General features: G+C 36.7%; 1 non-coding gene across 1 annotated transcript; it reads right to left on the reverse strand.

The window, feature by feature from the left end:
* Window positions 1-23,057: 23,057 nt before the first annotated feature.
* Window positions 23,058-23,167, reverse strand: LOC112823727 (U6 spliceosomal RNA). The gene has a single exon (XR_003208104.1). It is a non-coding gene; the product is annotated as a U6 spliceosomal RNA (small nuclear RNA).
* Between the last annotated feature and the right edge of the window lie 3,101 nt (window positions 23,168-26,268).

Genomic DNA, 26,268 nt, shown 5'->3' on the forward strand with positions numbered 1-26,268 from the left:
ATGGAAATTGGAAGTGGAAAATACTCAAGCCAAGATCTTAGTCCGGGTATTGTAGAAATGGCTTGATCTGAGTATGTAGAGTCAATATTCACTGAACTGTCATATTAGTGTCCCACGCTGCTTACCATTTCTGAAAAACTTAATCCCGTCAGAAATCTTAAAGTGGAGGGGAGGTTAATTGTCTCCTGAAAGTCTGGTACCTTTCACTCGCACGTAAGACAGCCATGATGATTTTCTTTTAAACCAGCAAGAGAGACAGAGGAAGAAAATCAGCCAGAAGTATTTGTCGGCAAGATTCCTTAATGTCCGTTTCAAAAGTCACAGATTACGGTTTAAAATGGAAGTCCCCTTTTGAACAAAGAAGGAAAGGTTATGAGAAAATACGGTTTGTCATTACTGGTGTACCAAGCCAGCTCCGATTGCCTCTGTCCTGTAGCTCCCCCACATGCACCACTTGGATATTGCCTAAATCTCTGGAAATGAAAGAGAGGAGCTTCTGTCGGCACGCTCCCAGCTGCTGCTGAGAACCCAGCTTGCCGTGCATCACACGCAACCTGCTTTTCTCATCGCACGTACTTTATGGACTTCTTGTCAGGTGGTCTCTGTGTGGTTTGCTCGGCTAATCCTGGAAACATGTAAAAGTCATACAAATTATAATTTAAGAAAAGGAAATAAAGTCAATTGACCATTGATTGTTCCTTCCTCTTACCCCAGAACCTGGTAAGAGCATCCAAGTGTAATGATTGTGAACTCAAAGAATTTCTGTCTCACCGCACTTTATCTTTGCTGGTAATGAAGTTAGTGGTTTCAACTTTAGTCTCTCTCTCTCTTTCTCTCTCTCCAAAGGCCACCTCCATGAAAGACAAAACAGTAATTATACAGTTTTAGCCCAATAGTCTGCCTTCTTTCCATCCTTATCACTTAATAAATGAGGGAAAGCATTAAGGAAACAGAGGCAATCTATTTATAGAGCAAAATCTATAATTTCACTTGAAAAAGTGTCAATATAAAGAACAAAGTAGACCTGAGTTTTGTGAATATAATCATTTCCTGATTATCTGTTGCTCATAACAGAGTAGTGTTTAGATTTCATGTCCTAGCTTTTCCCAGTTGGTGATTAACTACCTCCTATACCTGCACCCTTCTCTCTTTGGGTAGCAGCATAATATTAACTTGTTTGAAATGTCCTGCCCTTAGACTGTTAAGAGACATGGGCAGCTTCCTCCAGTATTCTGTGCTGGACACTGGCACGGATGGCTTGAGAAGAAGCCTTTGCTTTTATATAGATTTCTCCAGCCCCTTTTCTTCTGTGTGTCACTATTCATTCCTAAGCATACTTATCTACATTTTAATTGTAATTTAAAATTCCATCTTAAAAGATGTACATTTATACTATAGTAATTTTGAAGGCAAGCTGTTATTTCATTGGGTTGTCACTCTTTCCAGAAATCAAACCCTCCCTGTCACATATAAATAGATTGCTTGATATACATGCAATATCCTGTTGGTGTCATGCACCCTTTTCTTTAATCTGACTGACATGGCACATAATAAAATGCTCACTTCAATATATGTCTGTTGCATTTTGCCTAATTCTGGGCTTAGCTTAATATTAGTCATGAATATTTCCTCTAACTAGACAGGAATTTGAATATATATAAGCCACAGTTTATGTTCATACTAAAGCACAAGCTTCAACCTTATTTTTTATTGCTGACTCTGTTTGTGATGAATTAAGTCATCTCAAGGAAAGACCTGAAAGCAACAGGGACCAGAACTGTTATCTTTATCCACGAGTCAGGTGGAGGGTGAAGGGGTGAAATTCAGCTGCCGTGCTTTACTTTCCCTGAGCATCAGAGCTGAGAGTCGGAGGGGGCGGCTCAGTGGGAGGAAAATAACGGATGAAACCATATTATGTCTCTGGATTCCTTTTAGGCTAAGAAGCCACAATAGTCTCTAATGCCCCAGTAATGTCATATCCATTTCATATTCCTCTCTATCATAAGTAGGGACGAGTTCATCATCATTTCTTATTTGTATTTTACGTATCTTTAAATTTAATTAATGAAAGAAGAAAAGTCATTACGACGACACATATGTGAGTGTGTGTATAAGTGTACATATGTCCCCACACCCAAAACATGCACACATACACATTTGCATATGCAGATGCAGTGGTGCCAATATGATTTTATCAATTCAGGTTCTAGTAACTTGGGAACATTTTCCTCCTGGATTAAAATAATTGTAAAATATTTTGAAATTTTACTTGAGCCTCACAAATTTATCAAGAAAAATAATTTGTGCTCCTTTTCTCTGTTACCTTCCATTTCTTAATAATGTATCACATGTTAACAGCTATGATAGTGGGTTGATATTCCTTATTTGTTTGCATCCTATAATGTCCTCTGTTTCAAGACGGCAATGCCCCAATGCCGTATTTAATAGGAGAATCCACAGGTCAGTTGGCTTGTATATGGGGCTGTGATCTTCCTACCTAGGAAGAGTCTCTAAATAGAAAGATATCTAAGTAGAAAGCTATCCTGCAAAAATCCCATTATAAAGTGACTTTCCATCATAAGGATTTAAAAATCTTACAGGGCAAAACATGTTCCTCATGAACACCGTAATGTATATTAAGTATACCTCTGCAAATAGCAAAGAGAGGTTTCAAACAGTGCTGCCCACCCCTCTAAACTTAGAACAGATTTTTTTTTGTTTGTGTCGCTCTATCTGACACGTGTATGGGTCTGTGCACATATCTGTCTTGCTTTTGGACACCTCTCCTTAGCAGTTTTGCTGTTGTATATTTTTTCATGTGGCTCTATGAAACATTTTATTTCATATTCCATCTTGGAAACAAAAATTGACGCCATTTCTACAAAGAAAGAGAGCACACATTGTTTATATGATGGGCAGCGTGGACTCCCAATGGATGGAGACAATAGATGAAATGAACTACTGGCTAAAACAGATTAGACGCCAAACTCAGTTAGTCCTTGCCTAATTCTATAAAAGTATGTCAGTTAGGGACTTACTTGACCTAAGGAAAAAACAAATCTCGAAACAATATCCGAGCTGATTACTTATTCAAACTGATTATGCTGCCGCCACTGCTCTGTTGGAACAAAATGCAGTCATGTAAATGTAGCCCATTCCCTTGGCCAGCCTGCATAGAGAAACTGCCATTACAAGGTATTTTATTCAATGACACCGGCAACATAGAGCGGATTAATTATAAAACAGAACAGTGAAACAAATTATATCCTAGTTACAGCCACTTCTGTAAGAATTTTGCATTGTTCTCATTGAGCGCTCCTGCTATGCTGGAAGAGCTTCGTGACACGATTGTTCTGAAAATCTTGGGACCATCTATAGCTATTAGCTTCATACCGGGCGTTTTATTAGATAATTACTTCTGACACCTAAATGCTAGGAGAGGGGACGGAACTAAAAAGTCAAATATTGGAGAGAAAATGGAAAACAGACATCCAGGAGTCTGAGGAACTAGGTCCTGGTGCAAGAAACACTGACCACGCATGCTGGAATCGCTGCTCCACGGGTAGACGCGATCACGCTCAAATCAGATGATCCAATGGGGATGAGAGCCGAGTTTAGCATTGGAAACGGTCCTTCACTGAATGATCCTGGGTCAAGTACGGTATGCCCACTAACGTGAGTATGGAGTATAATATAGCAACTTGTATTTTGAAAAGCCAGGCACAGTCTTGGGTAAACCTATTGTTCCCCAAAGGCCATTCGCAGTTACTGTTAACACACTTCCCTGCTTTCAGCAGAGCCTTCAGGAGCGGTGACAGTGCTTGCAAATGTGATGCTCCTGACAAGTCTGTCTGCTTCTAAAGCATGTCAAGAAAGCTGAACACTATTAATAATACTAATGGAGAGATTACCTTTAGTTCTGATTTTTTTTTCTCCTTCGAAAATAAAAGTGGGAGGTTTGTTTTAACACCCTGCCCTTTTCATAAAGGTTGTGGGGAGCAATCGAGGCTTTCTGCAGAAGCCTTCCTTTTCATGTTTCCGCTTAATTAAAACACTGCATTTACTTGGTTACGAGTGAACTCTTCTCAAGGATATTTTGAAGCTGCAAAACACAATAGTAATAAAATTAGCAGTAACCCTTTGTCAGAAGAAGAGCATATTTGTTAGACTCTATGGACAAAGGGACAATTATATACTTTTAAAGTACCCATTAAAGAGGCAACACTGTGCCAGGGATTCCTTATTACAGACGTCTCTTCGGCCATGATACCATAAAGGCTGCAGACTAGCCAATTAGATAGAATTAATGTACAAATTTCTGCAGAAAAATATGTAAGCAAAATATTTAAAACCATTCAGGAGTGGGAAAAAAATCAAATTGCTAAGACAAAATAAATAAGCTGGAGCTTTGATATGCCACTGTGTACCCCTGCTAAGCTGATAGGTTGTGTTCAATGTAAACATGTTACGTACGTGACAAAAAAGACACTACTCAAGCGAAGGTCCTTTCTTAAAAATGAGTTCCCAAAGTGCTCCATACCCATTTCAATTAAGTATTGAAGATGGAAATGTTTTTCATATTTTCATGAAATGTGGCATTACACAGAATACATATTTCAAGAACTTCATAATTCTTTGGCAGACCCACCTCCCTGAGCACTTACAGTAAAACTCACATTCCCCACTGCACAAGAGCCATTTCATGCTCTTTATCTCTTTTCTTCTTTTTTTAAAGCTACAAGTTAAGCAAATCATTTTATAAGACAAAAGTAGGAAGGTCAAATTGTTTTCCTTTATCTGGAATGGTTACTGAACCCTGGTGTTTGTCTTCTACACATGTTGGCATTCTGCCTGCCTTTTTCTTTTGTCATGGATTTTCAGCTATAAAGTGTGTTCGTCTTTAAAACTAAGCCTCAGTGTGTCATATGTTCAACCCTGCTCCATACAACCCAACACAACTTATCACACTCTGACAGCTAATATTTAAAAGAGAACACACACGTATTTTGAGGTTTGATAACTGCTATCAATCTCGATAATGGGTATCCAATCCAAAATTGTGACAGATATCTATCTAGTGGATTGAGCATCTACCATGAGCAGCTAATGCTGAAGTAAATGAATCAGTGAGGCAGCTACTTCACACCTATAATTAAAAATAAAACAAATAAATGCCACACAAATAAGGAAGCCTGAGAAATCTGTGCCATAGCTGCAAAATGCACCAAAGGGTGAAACTTAGGGACACCAGTTTCTGAGTTAGCTTTCTTGTCCTTTGATTTTCTTAAAATAGAATAGTGTGAGTTTTTTCTAAAGATTTTTTTTTCAATGGTTAAAATTTCAGGATTTCCAGTTCAATTTGTCATTGCACCTTGTTTTCACAGAAGCTGCCAGCGGAGATATAGTGGGCCCTGAAACAGCATGACTTTGATGCTTAGAAAATGCTCTCTTTTAACAAAGTAAATCAAGGTACAGTGACCTCCAAAAGCCAAATTGCAGAACAGAGCATAATGGGTAATGGTATGTAAATTGCCATGCATGCAATTGGGATGTCATTGCAGCCAGACCAAATGGTGGTAGCTAATGACCTCGACGTTTGATTTCTAGGTGCATTTTATTTTATTTTTCCTGATTTGGAAATATATCTATCTGAGACAGTAGCTTTAGCACACTGATGAGCCTGAATAAAGAGTGTGAATTCCTCCATACTGACTATTGTGCCTTAAATCAACCAAATTTGAAGATAGTGGCTGAGTAGCCCTCAAATCACCCTAATGGATATGTATATAATTTGTACAATATTAATTCTCATTTTCAACTTGAAGGTAAATTTTCTTATAAAATTATCCTCCTAAGGAAAAGGTAAGGCATAAATATTTCGTGTTGGCCTTGAAATTATTTAGACACAAAAAAGAGAAAAGGGTATAAGCGTAAATATTCGTGTTCTGGCCTCAGAATGTCCATCCCACGTTTAGTAGTAAATTATTTGGGGATTGAAAGGACTACACCATGTATCCTTAATAGCCATTTGTTCTAGGAAGTTCAGTTATTGAATATTGCGGCATCATTTCTCTACTTCAAATGAGTTTCACTATACAGCTGGTGCATTTTTGTTGAGGTGAAAATAAAATGGAAATGTTTCACTATGAAGTCTTCCCATAACTCTGGTTAGGATTTTAAAAATAAATCATAACAAGAGCTCCAAGAAAATATTTATTGCTTTTCCCAAGCATTAGGAGAAATGCTTGCTCTGGACCTGTCATTCAGAACAAATCAAGACACTACTGTTCACACATTGCTAGAAGAATCACTAAAGCATTGTCAAGAATAACAGACCTGAAGAAAAGATCCAATTGTCTCTTAATTTATTAACAATTTGAAGTATTTAGAACTGACTGATACAAGGAAGCACAAAGTAATTTTTATTGTGCTGAATTTTAGAGAAGTTCAAAATAGCTTTAAATCAGTTTTCCGTTAAGTGATATGATTTCTTAAATGATCAGATTACTTATGTCACCCTGGACCATATCTCCAAAAATGACATTGAGATTTGTGTTGATTACTCAAATATCTGTGTTTCTGTGTTTCTGCCACATAACTACTTTTTCAGAAATCGATGTCCTAGAGGAAATATATGTGCACACACACACACACACGCACACACACACCCGCACACACACCCACACACACACTCCATTTTAGGTATTCTTGCTTTTATTTTATGGCAGGTGATCAAATTGCTTACGAGGTCAACAAAAATACTACTAAGGGTTTTTTTCTTGTTAAATTGCCATTGGAGCAAAATGTTACTTTCTTTTTTAATAATTGTAATCCATAGGTAAATTTTTATAGATGGCAAGAATGTCCATATCCTATACTGACTTCTATGCCTCATGTATGCTCACTTGGATTTATTTTATATCCCATTATTGGTTTAGTTCAAGACAAAATAAATTAAACAATGAATAGGCTACAGATATTTCCCATGGGGTAGGGGCACTTGATTTTATTTTCCCCTCTTCCTACATAATATTGCAATAAGTGTCTTTTGAAACTTATGGCAAGCAGTCCATGTTACTGCTATTTCTTTTATTCCAAAATATAGCATATGCATAAGTAGTGTCGGACATGAAGACTTTTTCATTAAACATGTTTGCACATTAAAATTACTTGGGTAAAATTTTAAACACATTTTGGTTAACATAACCCATGTGTATTCCTGCAGCACAGATAATCCCCCTGCACACTTTCTCAGAGAGACTGTAACAAAGGAGCAGCAATACAAACCAGAGAACAATCCTGCTTGATTTTCCTTTGCAGTCATTTTATCAGGGACAAGGAATATTCCACAGTGGTGCCCAGATGAAGGCTGCATGCATTCCCGAGCATTGCATTGTAGAAGAAAATGAAAAACCTAATAGCATTTTGACGTATTCCAGTTAGGTTTTCCATTAAGAGAAAAAGGTGATATGTTCACACCATTTGTCAGGAAAAGGAGAAATGAAGAAAATGTTGACAATTTCATTACACTCTGGTTATGGGGTGATCTGAACTTACCTATTACAAGATAAAAAAAAAAAAAACTGTTCCAGATATTATTAGTTGAAAACATTATTGTTTATAGTTACTTTAACATGTGCCACAACTATAGAGTTGATATAACTGTATAAGCTCAGATTTAAAAGGAGATATTTTATATCATTTACAACCTTGCTCAAAAATTTGTATCCTTTTGAATGCCAGAGCATCACACCAAGTCACGCACTGCCGGACATTTCGCTGATAAATCCAGCCCTGAAAAGAGGATGTATGGATACTATAAAAATGCTTCTAAGTATATCATTCTTTTCTTGACCTATGTATTTATTCAGAAGATATTTTGCCCATTTCTCATATTTTTTTCTTGTATTATTGACTATAGGACTCCTGGATTTTCTGCTGAGAATATTTCCCTAGGGAGAACAGGTGCTGTCCATTTAAAACCAAAGTTAAAAAAGTGAATATTTTTTCTAGGGTGCCAGAGAGACCACTGTGCATTCAATCTGTTCAACTGGAAATTGAGGATTACACACACAGCATTAGCTTTATTTATACTTTCTTTATTAATTATCACTAGCTGTAACATTAAAGCATTTCATACTAAAACACATTTGCTGCGTATATGCTAAAGCGTATTTACTCAAACAGTATTTAATTCTGTGGTTTTGGAAAGAAAATTTATTTAAAATGTCTCAATTGTAATATCAGGAGTATAAAGATGGGTAAACAGAAGAACTTTTTATCTCATTTTTAATAAATTGACTAAGTGCTTTTACCTGAGGATAGCCAAGTGTATTAATCATCTCCCACACACGCACAAAATGTCTAACAAATATTGCAGCATGCATGTACAAGGCCTGGAGCCCTGACCAGTGCAGAGAACACAGAATGGTCTATGTGTACGATGATTAGAGAGAAGAGGCTGATAGACGACCTGGAAAGAGCAGGGATGAAAAGAGCCATCAGAGGATGAGGCCTGGCAGGAAACTCAGGTGACACGGAGCTCATTTCCCCATCACTATGGACTGTCATATTCACTAGCACTAGTATCATCTTCTTTCAGTTTCATCACATTTGTGCAGCAAATCGTGTTCTCTTATTTACATTATACTGGGGACTCATTTGCTGAAGGCAATGATCAGACTCCACAGATTTCCTATCAAGAGGGGAACTCGGAAGTCCATCTGGTTCGTTTGTAGCTTGAGGTGGGCTTCATGAGCCCCAGTCCGAAACCAAGTTCTGTGCCTGAAAAGCCTGCTCTGAAATAAACCATCGGTCTTGTTTTCTAACCAATTGTGGAATGAATTTTAAAATATTAACTTTGTCCCAAAGTAAAACATCATTATTTCAAGCTAGTGTCAATTAACAGTGTTATATTACACCAGTTTAAAAACATATGTTTTAGCATATAGAAACTAGGAAGTTCATATTTTGAGACTGTGATAGGAATAATATGCACCCCATATATAAATTAAATCCCTTGCTCCACATCATAAGGGTGGTATATGTTGATGTCTTGTCTTCAAGTCAAGCTGACCAGCTTTCTGATAGTGGCCAGTACATTTCATTTCCTCCCACGGCATGATCTAGATTCCAATTTGTAAAAATGTAAACAAGCTTAGAAAAATTACTTTTTTTCTAATAAGCAATTATAATGAAGCATCTGTGGCAAAACTTATTTAAATATCTCTTAAACGTATTCAATTAATGTCTGCAACATTCTTTTTTGTTTTTGTCTTCTACCTCTCTTTTGTCCGAGTTTGCATGAGAGTCAAGTGAAGCAATTAAAAGAAAACAAAAAAGGAAGGGGAGTAGGCAAGTTAAAGGAGGTTGGCATAAAGAAGGTCAAAGGTCAAATATTTATCACACATTAGCATCATTGATGTGGCGGGAGACAGAGTGTGTCAGGCTCCATGACGCAACTTGAGGATTTTAATGTGCCCCTTTTTCCAAAACATTCAGCTAAAATGTTGCACAGTCAGGACAAAATCCCATCATTGTGACAACCTCTACAATGTCCTTTTCTGGTTTCTCGGCTGGATTTACAGAGCTCTTATTATTTTGAAAGTTAGATTGTGGGGATCTCAATGGCTAATTTGAACATCTATTTAATTTACAACACTTTTAGTTGAATTTGCTATGGTGCAATGCTGCACTTGAACAGAGAGCCTTGGAAATAATTGTTAAATCCAGTGCTATTGCAAAAAGCTTGCTTTCAGCCTATTCTAACTCTTGATGCAAAGAAAGCACTGAGAAAAAGCTAATGAAAAAGATTTCTCACAATCTGTGATTTTGTTTTCAGAAAATAAATTTATTATTGTTCTGCTCTCAAACAGAGAGTCAGGGAAACAGAGAAGGAAAGAGATAGATACAAGGAAATGATACATCCTAGAAAGCCTCTCGATCCTTTCTGCAAAGAGAAATAAACAGCCAGTTCAAATAAACTAACTTCACGTTAGAGAATAAAATATGAGATCTAAATGTGGTCTGTGACATTACTGAGGATGTGCCATTGCAAGTGGGTAGTCTTCAGAGCTTTCTAGCTTCTGCCAGTTATCTCATCCATGGACAAAGGGAAAGTGAATTAAAGATGCCAGAGCCACAAGGGCAGGATAAGCTCTTTCCACACTCACCAGCACAACCAGCGTTGGAGGGATGGCTGCGGAGGACAGTTGGAACTCCCCGACTAGACACAGCAATGGTCTCCACGATCCCCTCCCTCATATCAGTGCTGCAGAGACAAGAGCATTTTACACAAGCTAGCAAAGGGATCTGTGACAGTCATCATTAACGAGAACTGGTATTTATGCAGCATTCTGAAGTGTGTATGAAGGGTTTTTCTTAAACAGTATCTCTTTCTTTTCCTCTCTGATAAAAAGGTCAATATTACTATCATTATTTTGCAGATGACCATATTGAGTGTCAAAGAATTTAAGGGAACCCAAGTCTAAATTCGAAACTTTTCCCATCACATTGCCTGGATACGCAATTGTTCTGATCGCCTGGCGTCGTGTGTACTGAAATCTAGGGAAGTCTATGCCCTGTTGCTACTATCGATGAGATGTAATATAGTTCATGGAAAATTATCTTAAGTGAATAGTACTTACTCAAATAAAAAATTTTGTGGAGAACCATGGGAAGCAATACATTGAAAAGCAATTGTATGAAAGAGAGAAAAATTTGTTGTATATCTATCTTGTGGCAGACTGTTCTTCCCCATAATGTGCGAGCATCAGAATTTACATAGTCAATGTCTGTTGAGCTCCAGCTGATTTAAATATTTTTCTTTAGCAATATCTGAAGGGTTATTTAACTCCAGATTGTTTTTTTTAAAGACAACGAAGATTTACCGAAAATGCTCTATCTAAATAGCATCATTAAAAAACTTTCTTCTTCACTAAAAAGTAATGGGGCCCAGGGTGGCTCAGATGGTTAAGTGCCTGCCTTTGGCTCAGGTCATGATCCCAGGGCCCTGGGATTGAGCCCAGCATCCGGTTTGCTGCTGAGCAGGGAGCCTGCTTCTCCCTCTCCCTCTGTCCCTCCATCCTTCTCATGCTATCTCCCTACATTTCTCTCTCAAATAAGTAAACAAAATCTTTAAAAAATAACTACATAGATCAAACATAATAAAGTTGTAACCAGCACTAGGTAACATGAAATCTTAACCTCCAGCTCCTTCTCACTTAGTAACTAGTGAAAACTGTAGCTAGAAATGGGCACAGGATGTGGTCCTGTTTAAAATTTTTTAATTAAAGTTTTCTGGATCATTATCAGTAAAAGAAAAAAAAATCTTGTAAAGTCATTATCATTATCAGTAAAAAAAAAAATCTTGTAAAGTCATGAAAGAGAAACAGCGGTCACAGCAGAAATTTTCAAAAGAAAGAACTAGCTGGTATATACCACCAAGGGAGATAATAAGCCCAAAAAGTATACTATTATTTACCACGACTGTCACATCATTCCATGGTGGTGAGAGGCAGACACATAAGGCACTGTCCTTGATTGTCTTGCATAATCTGCAAAGTACAAGATATTGAAATATACATGATGTAGATATGGATATAAATATTGATATTAGACATAAGCACATATACAAAAAGTACATGAGGCTCTTGAGGCTTTCACTAATCTGCATAATATGTTCCTGTGCATCACAGGTAAAGAGGCCATAGATCCAGTTTATGCTGATTATTCTATTGCCCCATTAGTTAATGGCTTCTTTTTTTCTCAAAGGTGTCATAGATCAGATAAAATAATATATACACACTCTGTTCGTGGGAATTGAAGAAAATAATCAGGCACTTGGAGCTTAAAGAGCTGTTTATCAACTTTATTGTAAAAACTTTTGCAACACAAAAGCATCAGGAGTTGTGCAGATAATTGGTGAATCAAGTCAGGATAGAAACAAACTCCAAACGAAAATTTGGATTGCACATGGACTAAAACAGATCATCTGTGCTGGAGTTCCTTGGGTATCTAAATATAACAGACAACTAATCATGTAGAAAAGCTTCAAGTTGTCATCCTGTGCAGGAATTTTTAAGGCAAGAAGCCGAATCTAGTACTATAACTTTGTGTGAAGTTGGAAAATGTTTGACTAAATCAGTAGATACTGGCCCAATTTTCTCCGCTTAATGATCAGAACATCTAAGACAACTGTGTGGGTCAGTGAGTAGGATCAGCAACTCACTCATTTACAAGTATATTTCACTGAACGAGCGGTAAACAGACCTTTCAGAGACATATACATATTTGGAAATATAAATAATAAATCACTTCTAAGAACTAAATTGAGTTTCACACATACTTGGAGAGTGTCAGCCTGGGTATTGAGATTTATAACAGTTGTCTATTTGCGTAACATGCCCAATGTGCGTTTAAAGCAAACTCAGGATAATCTCGATGCCAAGAACTGAGTCTATCATCCCGTAAGGACCGATGACCAGTTATGTTCTGAGGTAAATGAAAGGTTAAACTGAGACACAGGTCACCTAAAAGAAGTTCATTGGGATAAAAAGAAAATACCCATCACCGGGCTAACCCATCCCCGCCCCCCCAAGAACCCTCAGTTTGTTTCTCAGAGTCCAAAGTCTCTCATGGTTCATCTCCCCGCTCCAGTTCCCCCCCCTTCATTCTTCCTGCTATCTTATTCTTTTTTTTTTTAACATATAATGTATTATTTGTTTCAGATGGGTATTAAAGAGGGCACGTTCTGCATGGAGCACTGGGTGTTACACACAATGAATCATGGAACACTACATCAAAAACTAATGATGTGATGTATGGTAATTAACATAGCATAATAATTTAAAATAAATAAATAAATATAAAATCTGAATGTAGCGCATATGTCTATGGTCTCAAAAACATCTACCCATTTAAAATAGTGTCTAAGCCCCTCTCCACAAGTATTTGCTTAGTCGTTTCTGGGAGTTCTCAAAATCTCTTTGCAGTCAACGTGTCGGTTGCTTGCTGTGTTCTCCGTCTCCTGCTCTGTCTGCATACTCCATAAACAAAGCCACTCACAGAGCCCCAGATGCTGCCACCGTACATCTTGGGGTCATCTGTGTATCAACCTAGTTGTTATATAACGTATCTCATTTTATTGTTTTGGGGGTTTTTTTGTTGTTTTTTTAAGATTATTTATTTATTTTTGCAAGAGAGATAAAGAGAGAGAGCACCAGCGGGGGTGAGTGGCAGGCAGAGGGAGAAGCAAGCTCTCCCGGAGGAGAGCTTGGAGAGCAAGGAGCCCGATGTGGGACTTGATCCCCAGGACCCTGGGATCAGGACCTGAGCCGAAGGCAGACACTTAATCGACTGAGACACCCAGGCACCCTATTGTGTTTTGTTATATTGCACTTTGCAGGTACTGCCTTTTTCTTACAAAATTGAAGGTCTGTAGCAACCTTGTGTTGAGCAAGTCTATCCCTGCCCTTTTCCCAACAGCATTGTTCATTTCATGTCTCTTTGGTATATCTTGGCAATTCATATAAAATTTCAAATTTTTTCATTTTTATTATATTATGGTTTTCATTATTATTATGTTTGTCTGTGATCAGTGGTCTTTGATGTTGCTATTGTTCATTGTTTTGGGGCACCACCAGCTGCACCCATCCAAGACAGCAAGCTTAATAAGTATTCTATGAGTTGTGACTGCTCGACTGGTTCTTCCCCCATCTCTCTCTCTCCTCGAGCCTCCCTATTTCATAAGACACAATAAAATTAGGCCAATTACTAATGCCACAATGGCCTCTAAGTGTTTTGATGAAATAGAGTTGTGAGTCTTTCACTTTAAATCAAAAGCTGGAAATGATTGAACTGACGGAGGAAAGCATGTCCGAAGCTGAGACAGGTCGAAAGCTAGGCCTCTTGTGCCAAGCAGTTGGCCAAGTTGTGAATGCAAGGAAAAGCTCCTGAAGGAGATTAAAAGTATTACTCCAGTGAACACACAAGTGGTAAGAAAGCGAAAGGCCCTTATTGCCGATGTGGACAAAGTCTGAGTGGTCTGGAGAGAAGATCAAACCAGCCACAGCAGTCCCTTAGGCCAAAATCTAATCCAGAGCAAGGCCCTGACTCTCTTCAATTTTATGAAGGCTGAGGGAGGTGAGGAAGATGCTGAAGAAAAGTGTGAATCTGGCAGAGGCTGGTTCATGAGGTTTAAGAAAAGAAATTGTCACCATAACATCAAGGTGCAAGGTGAAGCAGCAAGTGCTGATATGAAGGCCACAGCAAGTTCTCCAGAAGATCCAGCTAAGGTAACTAGCAAGGGTGGCTGCACTAAACAATAGATTTTTTTTTTTAGCAACAGATTTTCAATGTAACTACTACCTGTAAGATAAGAAGTAGAAGTTGTCTCTAATTTGGTCTCTGCTGGATTCCTTTTGAAAGGGTCAGTTTTACTAAATAGTCATGGCTTTTAGTCAGTTCCAAACAACAGAAAACAGAATCAAAACTGCTGAGTCCGTTTTCATTAAAGTTTTTATTCAGAGACATACGGGTTAGAAGCTCTCTCCATGGTTACCTTTACATTAAATTAACAGAAGAGATGATAGTGTAAGTATATCAAAAAGCAATGACTGAAAAGAGAGGTATTTGAATAACACACTGGCACACATCATGTCAAGCAATTAAAAGTCCACAGATCCCAAAGCATAATAATAATAATGCTTAGGCTAAGAGTTAGCTTAATTACATGTCAGCTGTTAACACCTAGAAGCCTCAGCTGAGGTATTTTTCATCTGTTATTCTCCTGATTTTTCATATTTGCTTCCAGGATTTTTTATTTATGTATAATAGTCACATTATTAAATATGGGCATTGGGAAAAACCTTTGGGTTAACAAAACAGAAACATAATTTGAAGCTAGGAGTTAGGTAGCCATATTGGATTGTCACTATTGTGAACCTGGCACGATTTTTATGACATTTGCTTTCCCCTGAGGAGTTAAAATGTCTGAGGAGGAGATGCCATGTAATGTTTCGTGACAATAGCATTCTTTGGGTTGTATTGGGTATAAGGCCTTATATTTCAGATATGGAAATCTTTCCATCTAAAGAAATTGAGAGCATTGTACAGAAAGGCATGAAAGCAAGATTTCATCAACACAAATACCTCTGCACAGAGTCTACAATTAAGAGAATCCCAGGGCACACATTTCCATCCTATAAATGCCTCTATGCACATATTCTGAGACTTTTTAATTAAATCAGACTTTTTGGAGGTACCTAAAGTAACATTAAGGAAAACTCCCTATCTCTGGATTTATACCATGCCAATGACATCTTTAGCACCTATATTCACTGTCCATATTGTGTATTTTTGTATTTATGGAAGTAAGTATTAGTCCATTGTGTTTCAAAAAAATGTGATAGAATGGAGAACACAATGTAATTTTATGGTTGCTGATACTAATAATATAATTAAAGAAAATTCTTAGGTTGGATCATTCCTGCCTCGATTACTTAGAAAATGTATCACACTTGATTGGACAAAGGCCTAGGATATCTAGAAATGTTTCTCATATTCAGAGTCTGAGTTCCCTACTGAATGACATATCAAGTGTCGCACCTGCTTTTATCATCTTGAACGCCTTAGGGATTTTCTCTAATAGATTTTTTCAAATTATTATTGTAAATTTCTGATGTGATTTATAAGCTTATTTAGCACATTTTCCTATTTGAAGGAAATATTTGTAAGAGCAGTGATATGGTTTATAGGGCTTCTAAAAGAGACAGGATGAAACTTTTTTCGCTCTCTCTTTTAAATGTATCGATCAATTTACCTTTCCTTAAAATTTTTATTTATTTGTTTGTCTGTTTATTTGTTTGTTTATTTTTGGTGAAAATGTACCTGAGAACGTATGAGAGAGGAAGACAAGCAAGTGGTATCTGTTTCTCATTGTAGCATGGAAGCTTATTTGTATTAAATGAAAAGAGGAGTTTGGATGTGCAAAATTACTTGTGAGAATGCTGCTCAGTGAAAGCAGTGATATTCTGGGGCCCAAGAGACTGAAGGCTTTATTCAACAGACAAGTCTCCCCGCCCCGCCCCTGTTTCTGTGCTTTCAGGATGACCAAGCCATATCATGTTCTATGAGAATTGAAGAAGCTCATCCATACCTACAAGCAGGACTTTTCTGAGGGTCATTGAATTTGGCCACAGGGGATGGGAGACTTTTGTCGAGCAACCCAGAAAAAGCTCCTAAGGTTGGTTTTCAGAGAACATATTAGTCCCTGCACTCGATTCATTTTCCCAGTCTTATGTATTTGTTTCACAAACAAGCTCTCTGTGTGACCTATCTGAATTCTAAATTAAAAGCTATCTGTTTTAATATTATAGCACATTTATTTCATAATATTTATCATGAAACTTGTGGTTCCATGTAGTCAGAGATCATTTCTAATAGCTTTACACCTGTCTAAACAGCGACAAGCCCGTTTTACTACTTAGATGTCCCTCTTAGATGCTCAAAAAAAATTTTTTTACATACTAATTGGCTAAGTGGATGAATTACTGAATGAATGAATAAAATAGCCCCCGTGTTTCCTCCACTTAGCAAAATTGTAGCAATCTTTCAAATCCTGGCTAAAGTACCCTCTTTCCACTCCAATCCCAAACTAATTAATCAGTTCAAAACACTTCACCCTGTAACAGTAGCAAAGATACTAGGTAATGTACACTAGACTCATTTATCTCACTTATATTTTTGCGTTAATCATTTATTGGTTTCTCTTAATTCCTTCTTACATATGGCTTATATCTGTACTTAAAATTATTAAATGCTAGAGTATATAGTCTGAATCTTATAAGGAACCAAATATTTATATGTCGACTACCTTGTTATTTAGTGAAGAAATTTTTCCCCAGGAATATGTCACTAGCTTCACTTGTACTCATCATTTCCCTTGAATTACCACATCCCCATTGCATTATGTGGGGTCCTTATTTTCAGTCGCATCTCCTCTTGTGTGTGAACATTTCCATATGTGGAGAGGGGCGTGGCTAAGAAATTTGGGACTAAGAAAGAACGGATACAGGTACAACCAGTTTTGCTCTATTTTATCGACAGCAAGTAAGAGTCAGGGTGTTGGCCAGAAAATAAAATGTATTTTTTTTTTTATTTCGAAAGCATGCTTAGTCTATGAAATGTTGTCTTTCTAATCTAATCTCACAAACTTCTATATTTTTTATCTCATTAATCAAGGCAACTGTCTTCATTTAGACAAATTACTCTCTCTGCAAAGAGCCATCAGTTGGCCCAATTCCAAGAGAATCCCTTTCATTAGTTGTGGTGTGTAAATAGCAGCCATTTAACCTTCCCCCTACACGAGCCTGCCCCTGTGTAGACGAGAGCATGAGGGGGATCCACGATGGAATTAAAAGCCTTGCTTTGGAGAAAGAAACTCACATAAATCCCAGTCTGTGAGTTTTCACACCTTTTTCTTGGCTTCTACAACACTTTCACACAGATATATTCACAATGTATAATTCACCATTTTGTAGCTATTTGATTACAAATCATCTTCAATGTAATCGATTTATAATGTTATCTTCTCAGAGTCCATCCCAGCTCTTGGCACATAGTAGGTATTAAATAACCATCTAAATATCTTACCCATCATAGGAATTACCAACCAGCATTATGTATCTGTCTGCATCGTATATAAACATATATATCCCCAGGTTTTTTTTTAAGATTTTTATGTATTTATTTGAGAGAGAGGCAGAGACAGGGAGAGAGAACATGAGCAGGGAGGAGAAGGAGAAGCATGCTCCCCGCTGAGCAGGGAGCCCAATGTGGGCCTCGACCCCAGGACCCCAGGATCATGATCTGCACCAAAGGAAAGCAGATGCTTAACTGACTGAACCACCCAGGTGCCCCAATATCCCTAGATTTTTTAAAATTCTAACTATAACTAAAACCCAGACAAAAAAGCAGCCCTTATAACCAATTAAATATCCCCAGGGGTTATAAAGACTTATTTAAATTAAATAATTAACAATTTAATGCAGTGTAATAATGTGAAGAAGCCTCCATAAAATCCCAATGCACTCGAATTGCTTCTTGGCTGGCGAACACATCCACGCTGAGAATGGCCTAGCCCAACTCTACAGGACCCTCCAGACCTCACCCTATGTGTCTCTTCATCTCTATCCTTTGTCATATCCTTCACTAAACTGGTAAACATAAGAATTTCCCTGAGTTCTGTGGGCCACTCTAACAACTCAGTTGAAGCTGAGGATGGGGTCCCGAGAACCTCTGATTTGTAGCCAAATCAGAGAGAAGTTGTGAGCAACCTGAGGATCTACTCCTTGTGACTGGCATCTGAAGTTGGGGGAGGCGGGTGGTCTTGTGAGACAGAGCCATTAACCTGTAGGATCTGACACCATGTCCAGGTACTGTTAAAATTGACTTAGGGCGCCTGGGTAGCTCAGATGGTTAAGCGTCTGCCTTCGGCTCAGGTCATGATCCCAGGGTCCTGGGATCGAGTCCCACATCGGGCTCCCTGCTCCTTGGGAGCCTGCTTCTCCCTCTGCTTCTCTCTCTCTCTCTCTCTCTCCCTCCCTCTCTCTCTCCCTCTGTCTCTCATGAATAAATAAATAAAATCTTAAAAAAAATAAAATAAAATAAAATTGACTTAAATTATAGGACACCCAGCCAATGTCTCAGACAATCACTTGTTGTGGGGAAAAAAGGCCCATACATTTGGTGGTGCAGAAGTGCAAAAAATGAAGTGTTCTTATGAGTAGTAAAGGAAACACACGTGAAGATTGAACTGAGATTTTTCCCTACAATGGGAGAGAAAGAAAGACTGGGTTATTAATTTTAACTACAGATATGTGTGTGTAAATATATATATTCTTTTTTTAAACTATTGAAATTCAAGTTAGTTAATATATAGTGTATTACTAGTTTCAGAGGTAGAGTTTAGTGATTCATCAGTTGCATGTAACACCGAGTGCTCATTACATGGTGTGCCCTCCTTAACACCCATTACCCAGTTATCCCTTCTCCCAACCCACCTCCCCTCCAGCAATCCTTCATTTGTTTCCTAGAGTTAAGAGTCTCTTATTATTTGTTTCCCTCTCTGATTTCATCTTATTTTATTTTTCCCTCCCTTCCCCTATGATCCTCTCTTTTGTTTCTTGAAATCCACACAGGAGTGAAATCATATGGTCTTTGTCTTTCTCTGACTGACTTATCTTGCTTAGCATAATGCCCTCTAGTTTCATCCACGTCATTGCAAATGGTGAGATTTCATTCTTTTTGATGGCTGCATAATATTCCATTGTAGATCTACCACATCTTATTTATCCAAAAACCCAGTCAAGAAATGGGCAGAAGATATGAACAGACATTTCTCCAAAGAAGACATACAAATGGCCAACAGATACATGAAAAAATGCTCAACATCACTCAGCATCAGGGAAATACATCAAAACTACAATGAGGTACCACCTCACACCAGTCAAAATAGCTAAAATTAACAAGTCAGGAAACAACAGATGTTGGCGAGGATGTGGAGAAAGGGGAACCTTCTTACACTCTTGGTGGGAATGCCAACTGGTGCAGCCACTCTGGAAAACAGTATGGAGGTTCTTCAAAAAGTTAAAAATACAGTTACCTATGACCCAGCAATTGCACTACTAGATATTTAACCAAAGGATAAAAACATAGTGATTTGAAGGGGTAAATATATATATTCTTAAAACATATACTATTTTTATCATTTCAGAGTGACATAAAAGATATCAAATTCTATCTAAGATATCAAATTCTATATATGTTTTAGTATCTTGGACAAATATACAATCTAGGTCAATTTTAAAATAAATAAACACACAATACAAAAATATATATATATATATTTTTGTATTGTGTGTGTGTATGTGTGTGTGTGTGTGTGTATATATATATATATATATAAAACTGTATAAGTGTTCCCCCCAAAAAGACAAGTATTATAGTAAGAACTCATTTATAAACATTTTGTACTAAGCAATATTCTAAATGTATTACATGAATTTCCTCCATATTCCTCACAATAAACTTAAAAGGTAAACACTATAAATTTCCCAATTTACAAAAAAGTAAAAAGATAGAATTAGAAGTTAGTATTTGTCCGTGGTCACTTGTGGCAGACCTAAGATTCAAATCTTAGGAGACAGACTCCAGAACGTTCTCTGTAAACCACATTACTATACATGAAGTTTGATTTTGTGAACTACCAAATATTTGTTCTTATTTAGAGACTGATGTAACAGACTGTATAGTACTTCTAAGAAAAAAAGGGAACTTATGAAAATTGAGTTCTATGCCCTTGATCTTTAATGTTTCTTAGATACTAGAACCTTTGAAAATCTGGCAAGTACTATGGGCTTTACCTTCAGAGATTTGGGTGTAAATACATGTGTATGTATACATACATGTATAAATGTACATTAATTTGTGTTTTATTTTAGAGTTTCCTCAGACAGCCTAAACACCAATTTATGAAAGTAGAATTAAATAAGCATTATGTATGGGGTGCCTGGGTCACTCAGTCAATTAGGTGTCTGAATCTTGATTTTGGCTCAGGTCATGATATCAGGGTCCTGGGATCGAGCCCTACAGAAGGGCTCTGTGCCGGGCATAAAGCCTGCTTGGGATTCTCCCTCTGCCTCTCTCCAGCTCCCCTCCCTCTCCTAAAAAAATATGTATATTAGTCCATTCTCAATACTTCTTTATTCATTTTAATCAATTTTAGTTTTAGCTACAAAATATTTTTAGATAGATTTATTGATCTATTTTTTAGTAACTTTGTTTTTTTAAAACACAGAACTTAATTTTCTATGAGCAAGATTGTATAAATAGTTTAGGTAACTCTCAAAGGCTAGTCAACTTGCTGTGTGGTTTAATTCCAATATAAATATCCCTAAGAGCATAGAAATAAGAAAGGCAACCCAAGTATTTTAGGACTGAGGATGTTTTTGTGGGCTAGCTTGAAAATGTTTCTATTTTCAATAACATTTTCTTTTTGAAGAAAGGCTGATCACATTAAATCACATTAAATCAATATGCAATAGTTCTCTCCCTTGCCTCAATTATAATGGCTACAAACTCCCTAAGGATTTAAAAAAAAAAAAATGGAACAGATTCTTGCAGGAGACCCTGGCCTCTTTAGAGAAAGGCTCACTAAAGAATATGTAGATAATAATATATTGAGAGCCAGAAGTAAGTTAGAGTAATAATCTTCATATCAAAGTTGAGGGAGATTCTATAAATATCATTTTAATAGATACGGTGACTACTAGGCCAAACCATTTCTAGTGGTGAGTGATAAAAAAAAAATCCAATGCATATTAAATAGGGTAGCTGAACACAACTGAAAAGTCTAAAACTAATCTGTCTTCAGACGTGGTTTGACCAGTGATCCTAACCAATTTTTCAGCAATTTTTTTCTACCCTCCTCTGTAGCAGTTTCACCTGTAAGCCAGATTCCATCTTGATGGACAGAAATGTCTGCTGCACCTGGGTTACATAGCTTTCTTTTTTAATACAGGAAGAGACTATTTCCTACAACCAATAAATAAGAGTCTATTTTTCCCTCTGATTGGACCATCCTTGAACAAATCACTGCCACCAGGGGAGTAGCATATACTTGTATATATATGAGTTACATAGAGCAATACCATACATTTCAAGGGTCAAAAATATTTAATAATATTTGTTGTTGCTTTTTTTTGAAAGGCATGTATTTGAGTGTTATTAGTATGACAATTATGGGTCCTTGGCTTCACTAATCTACCTCAGATCTTATATTACCAAGTTTCTCTGTGATTCTTGGTATTCAGCTACGAACTGGAAATCTTCTACTTGCCCCCCAGTCACTATTTTGTTCATTGTAAGGATGGAAGTCAAAGAGTAACATGACAATGGCCACTTAGTTTTAGATTTGTAATGTGTGGATCCTTAGCAGAATAAGCAAATATCAGTTGTTGAGTATCTTTTGGAAAATGCATTTAACCATAGACATAGAACCTTCTAGGATCCTTTTGAAGACCTCATTCCCTGCTATTTGAAGGCAACTAAAATGGTCATAATGGAGTTAAAAACCCAGACCATGCCCTCAAAATGTGTAATTGTGCTTTAGCCATAGTCACTTATTAAAGTTTTGTTACATTTTGAAAGTAAAACACTGCATTTATCAAGGGCACTCTTTCTTACTTACAAACATTTTGAAGCCTGTAGCAGCAACACAGGAGGAGGAGCAGAGAGAGAGAGAGAGAGAAGTTTAAGCAGGCTCCACATCCAGCATAGAGCCCGATATGGGGCTCAATCTTATTACCCTGAGATCATGACCTGAACCAAAATCAAAAGTTGGCCACTTAACCAACTGAGCCACCCAGGTGCCCCTGGACAGTTCTTGATAATAGATTTGAAAGTGAGGGTTAATGGAGTTGTCATAACTAGTCAATCAATCAATCAATCATTCTCTTTTTAACCAAAGTAGTATTTCTGTGGCAGTAATAGAAAAAGTATATTATCCCCCCAAAACATTGTATCCACCAGTCAAGTTTTAGAAATAAAGTTCTTCCACTGATATTTATACACTTCTAATATAAGTGTTTATGGGTTCAATTAAGAAAACATTATCACTTTCTATGTCTGTAAATTGGGAAGAGGTATAACTGGTGTAAGTACTTCCTGGAGTTTTTGTGAGAAAGTAGCTGGTTCAGAACCAGGTACTAACTCAGTATTCAATAAAATAGACTAACATTATTTTGTTGCTATTATTATTTTTACCTTTCAGTTTGTGCTTTTGTGGCATAACCAATCTATATTTCCAGTTTTATTGAGATGTAATTGATATACAGCACAGCATATATTTAAGATGTATAGCATAATAATTTGATTTACATATATCATGAAATAATTACCACAAGTTTAGTTAACATCCATTATCTCAGATAGTTACAAAAAATTATTTTCCTTGTGATAAGAACTCAGGATTTACTCTCTTAACTTTCATTTATACCAAAAATATGGAACATGTCACAAAATTGTGTGTCATCGATGTAAGAAGTCATGCTGATCTTCTCTGTATTGTTCCAATTTTAGTATATGTGCTGCCAAAGTGATATTGTACTGTTTACAATATATACAAATATTGTATATATATGTTATATATAAGATGCTTATTTCAGTAGACCTTCCATCTTTGTCGGACAAAGCAATTCTTTTCAAGAAATTATTTCCTAACACTGAATTAGGTGGTGAGGAAGTGAAATTACGTGGTGTATTTTAGCAATCAACAAAAGACGAGAGTCTTTCTGAAATATTTATTTTAGGTCCTAGAATTTAAACATTGGACATTTACTCCTCCTGATCATGTTTTAAGATCAGACAATAAACAATTTGATTTGACATATTTCCTCCTTCGTGTTTCATACATCTCTTAAAACATAACAAACAAAACATAACAAACAGGGGTAGCACTTAATGAGAATCTGGAGAAGGATGTATATAAATAAACTGAATTTCAACTTGAAAGTTATTAATTGTTCCTTGGTATTAAAATAGATGTAACATATTTATTATAGGATCTTTCTGCCAAATAAATGCAGCCTATTTCAAATAATGGCTTCACAATCACAATAATATCTTAGTTAAGAAAGCCACATCATAGCCTAAGTGTATCCATATCACTATTTTACTAAAAATGTATCTAGTTTATTAAATGTTAAATATTTCTAAATTTTTAAGACTAAATTTAATTATGCATGGAGGCAAAATTTTCCCCCAAATAATGTTATTTTTGAAGTAGTTAACCTTTAACATAGGACCAGCTTCTTCTTAGCTCAAGGGCTTTTTCCTAGTTCTTTTCAGCATACTTTATATTTACCTATTTTCCGTTCAAATAAGTGCACTTAAGCGGATATATTGTTTTCCCAGCCTACAATAGAGATAGTAATCATCTACTTCTACTAATTTGCTTACCAAAAAAAAATCTTTCAGCCAGATATTAATAGGTTTTAATACACCGAGGACTCATATTGACCCTTAAAACAGCAACAGTAATATAGTAAAGCATCCACCTTAGTTACAAACTCCAAGTATTTTAATTGCCTCCATGATAGGTATAGTTGACTCCAGTTTCAAATGTCATTGCTGGTCAGGGTAGTTAATAAGCTTTTTTCCCCCCTTGATTATTTCCTAAGTGATTCAGGGTTTGGGATCTGAACACTCCTACTCAGAGCAAACATAAAATAAATAGATAAAGCCTAATGAGGGCAAAGCTGGGTCAAAATGATTTCATTATAAATGTTATATCACTGTAGCTATCCTCATTCTCACTTTTAGAAAGTTTTTATAAAGCAATAAGCAAATTTTTATCATTTCTGAAATTAAATCAGTCATATAGTCAACAAGTATTTGCTGCGGAATTACCGTGTCAGACACTTTTTTAAAGCAAGCAGTGTTGGGGTGCCTGGGTGCCTCAGTCATTGAGTGTCTGCCTTCAGCTCAGGTCATGATCCCAGGGTCCTGGGATCAAGCCCCGCATCGGGCTCCCTGCTTGGCGGGAAGTCTGCTTCTCCCTCTCCCATTCCACCTGCTTGTGTTCCCACTCTCACTGTGTCTCTGTCTGTCGAATAAATAAATAAAATCTTTAAAAAATAAAAATAAAAAAATAAAGCAAGCAGTGGACAGGCAGGCAAGGACCTTGCTTTAGGGGTGCTTACATTCTGGAGAGAATCTTAGATGGATTTCAGATTGAATAGTCAGAAAAATAAAGAAAACCAATATATTATTAAACAAGATAACTTAGAGAAGTGATAGTGTTACTAAAAAGAAAAAAAATACTTTTGTGACGCACTGAGGGGTTATCTTTTAGATTTGGTGGTTCAAGAAACTCTTCTCGAGGGGACATATTGGAAATGATATCCGAATTATGCAAAGTACTTGTCTGTGTGACCAACTGGAAGCAGAGCGTTGCAAGCAAAGGGAATAAAAAATAGGAAAGAAATGATGGAATATTTATATTTCATTAAAATGTGAACCACAGAAGTTCAATGACATTTTAATTTTTGAAATGTCTGAAAATATACCAACACAGTGTTTCCCAAAACAATACTATGTGTGATGAACTCTTGACATTTTCTATCATTTCATTTTTCAAACAGGCTGATTACAACCTACTAAATTGATTTTTTAACCCACCAATGGGTTTCACCTGAAGATTAGAAATCTTGTTCTAAAAGTCATTCAGCGGGGCGCCTGGGTGGCTCAGTCGGTTAAGCGACTGCCTTCGGCTCAGGTCATGATCCTGGAGTCCCGGGATCGAGTCCCACATCGGGCTCCCTGTTCAGCAGGGAGTCTGCTTCTCCCTCTGACCCTCTTCCCTCTCGTGCTCTCTATCTCTTTCTCTCTCTCTCAAATAAATAAATCTTTAAAAATAAAAAAAAATAAAAGTCATTCAGCAATTGACATTGCCTAATCTATACATCGAAAGCAAAAACAACTAGGCCAATTTCTATAGGCTAATTAAAGTTATTTATCCATTCAGGAAAAAAAAAAAAGGTAGTATAGTTCTTCAATGTTTTTCACAAACACTAAATTGAGAACAAAAACGAAGAAGATATAACCAGAATTATTCTTTTCTTTGCCTGACAGCATGGTAATTTTTTGTTTGCAAGGAAGGCAATGCTTATATTTAATGGGGTAGTAGAAAGATTTCCATACTTATAAGAGAAGCTCATTTTCTTTCTGGTCACTCCTGGCACCAAGTATTGGTCTCAATTATCCCTTAAATGCAGAAAGGAAGCATCGAAGAATTTAACAGTAGAGAACTCTTAAGAGAATTATAGTAGAAAATCAAAATGATATTGGTTTAAAAACTTTGTAACAGCGATCTAATATTTACAAAATAAACTTTTAACAGTAATACTTGAAATTTTTGCTTTAATTTATCCTTAAAATTTTAACTATCTCAAGTAGAAATGTCACATAGTAAGTTATTCCAAAACACAGTTTCACACAAATTTTGGCTTCAGAATACATATTTACACAAATATTTGATGTTTTGGAATCTACCCACAATCCACAATAACAAAAGTAAAGTCATACTTTGAGTATATGGGTTTCAACAGACTGAAAGCCTGCCTTTATGCTGCCTTCCTTCTCAACTCTGACCCTAAGATGCCTTATGTTTCTCATTTGTTACACTGAAATAATTTTTAAAAATTTGTT

The sequence above is a fragment of the Callorhinus ursinus genome, unplaced genomic scaffold (assembly GCF_003265705.2).
Source record: "Callorhinus ursinus isolate GAN/ISIS: 27379988/994484 unplaced genomic scaffold, GSC_fseal_2.0 scaffold5, whole genome shotgun sequence".
Taxonomy (NCBI): domain Eukaryota; kingdom Metazoa; phylum Chordata; class Mammalia; order Carnivora; family Otariidae; genus Callorhinus; species Callorhinus ursinus.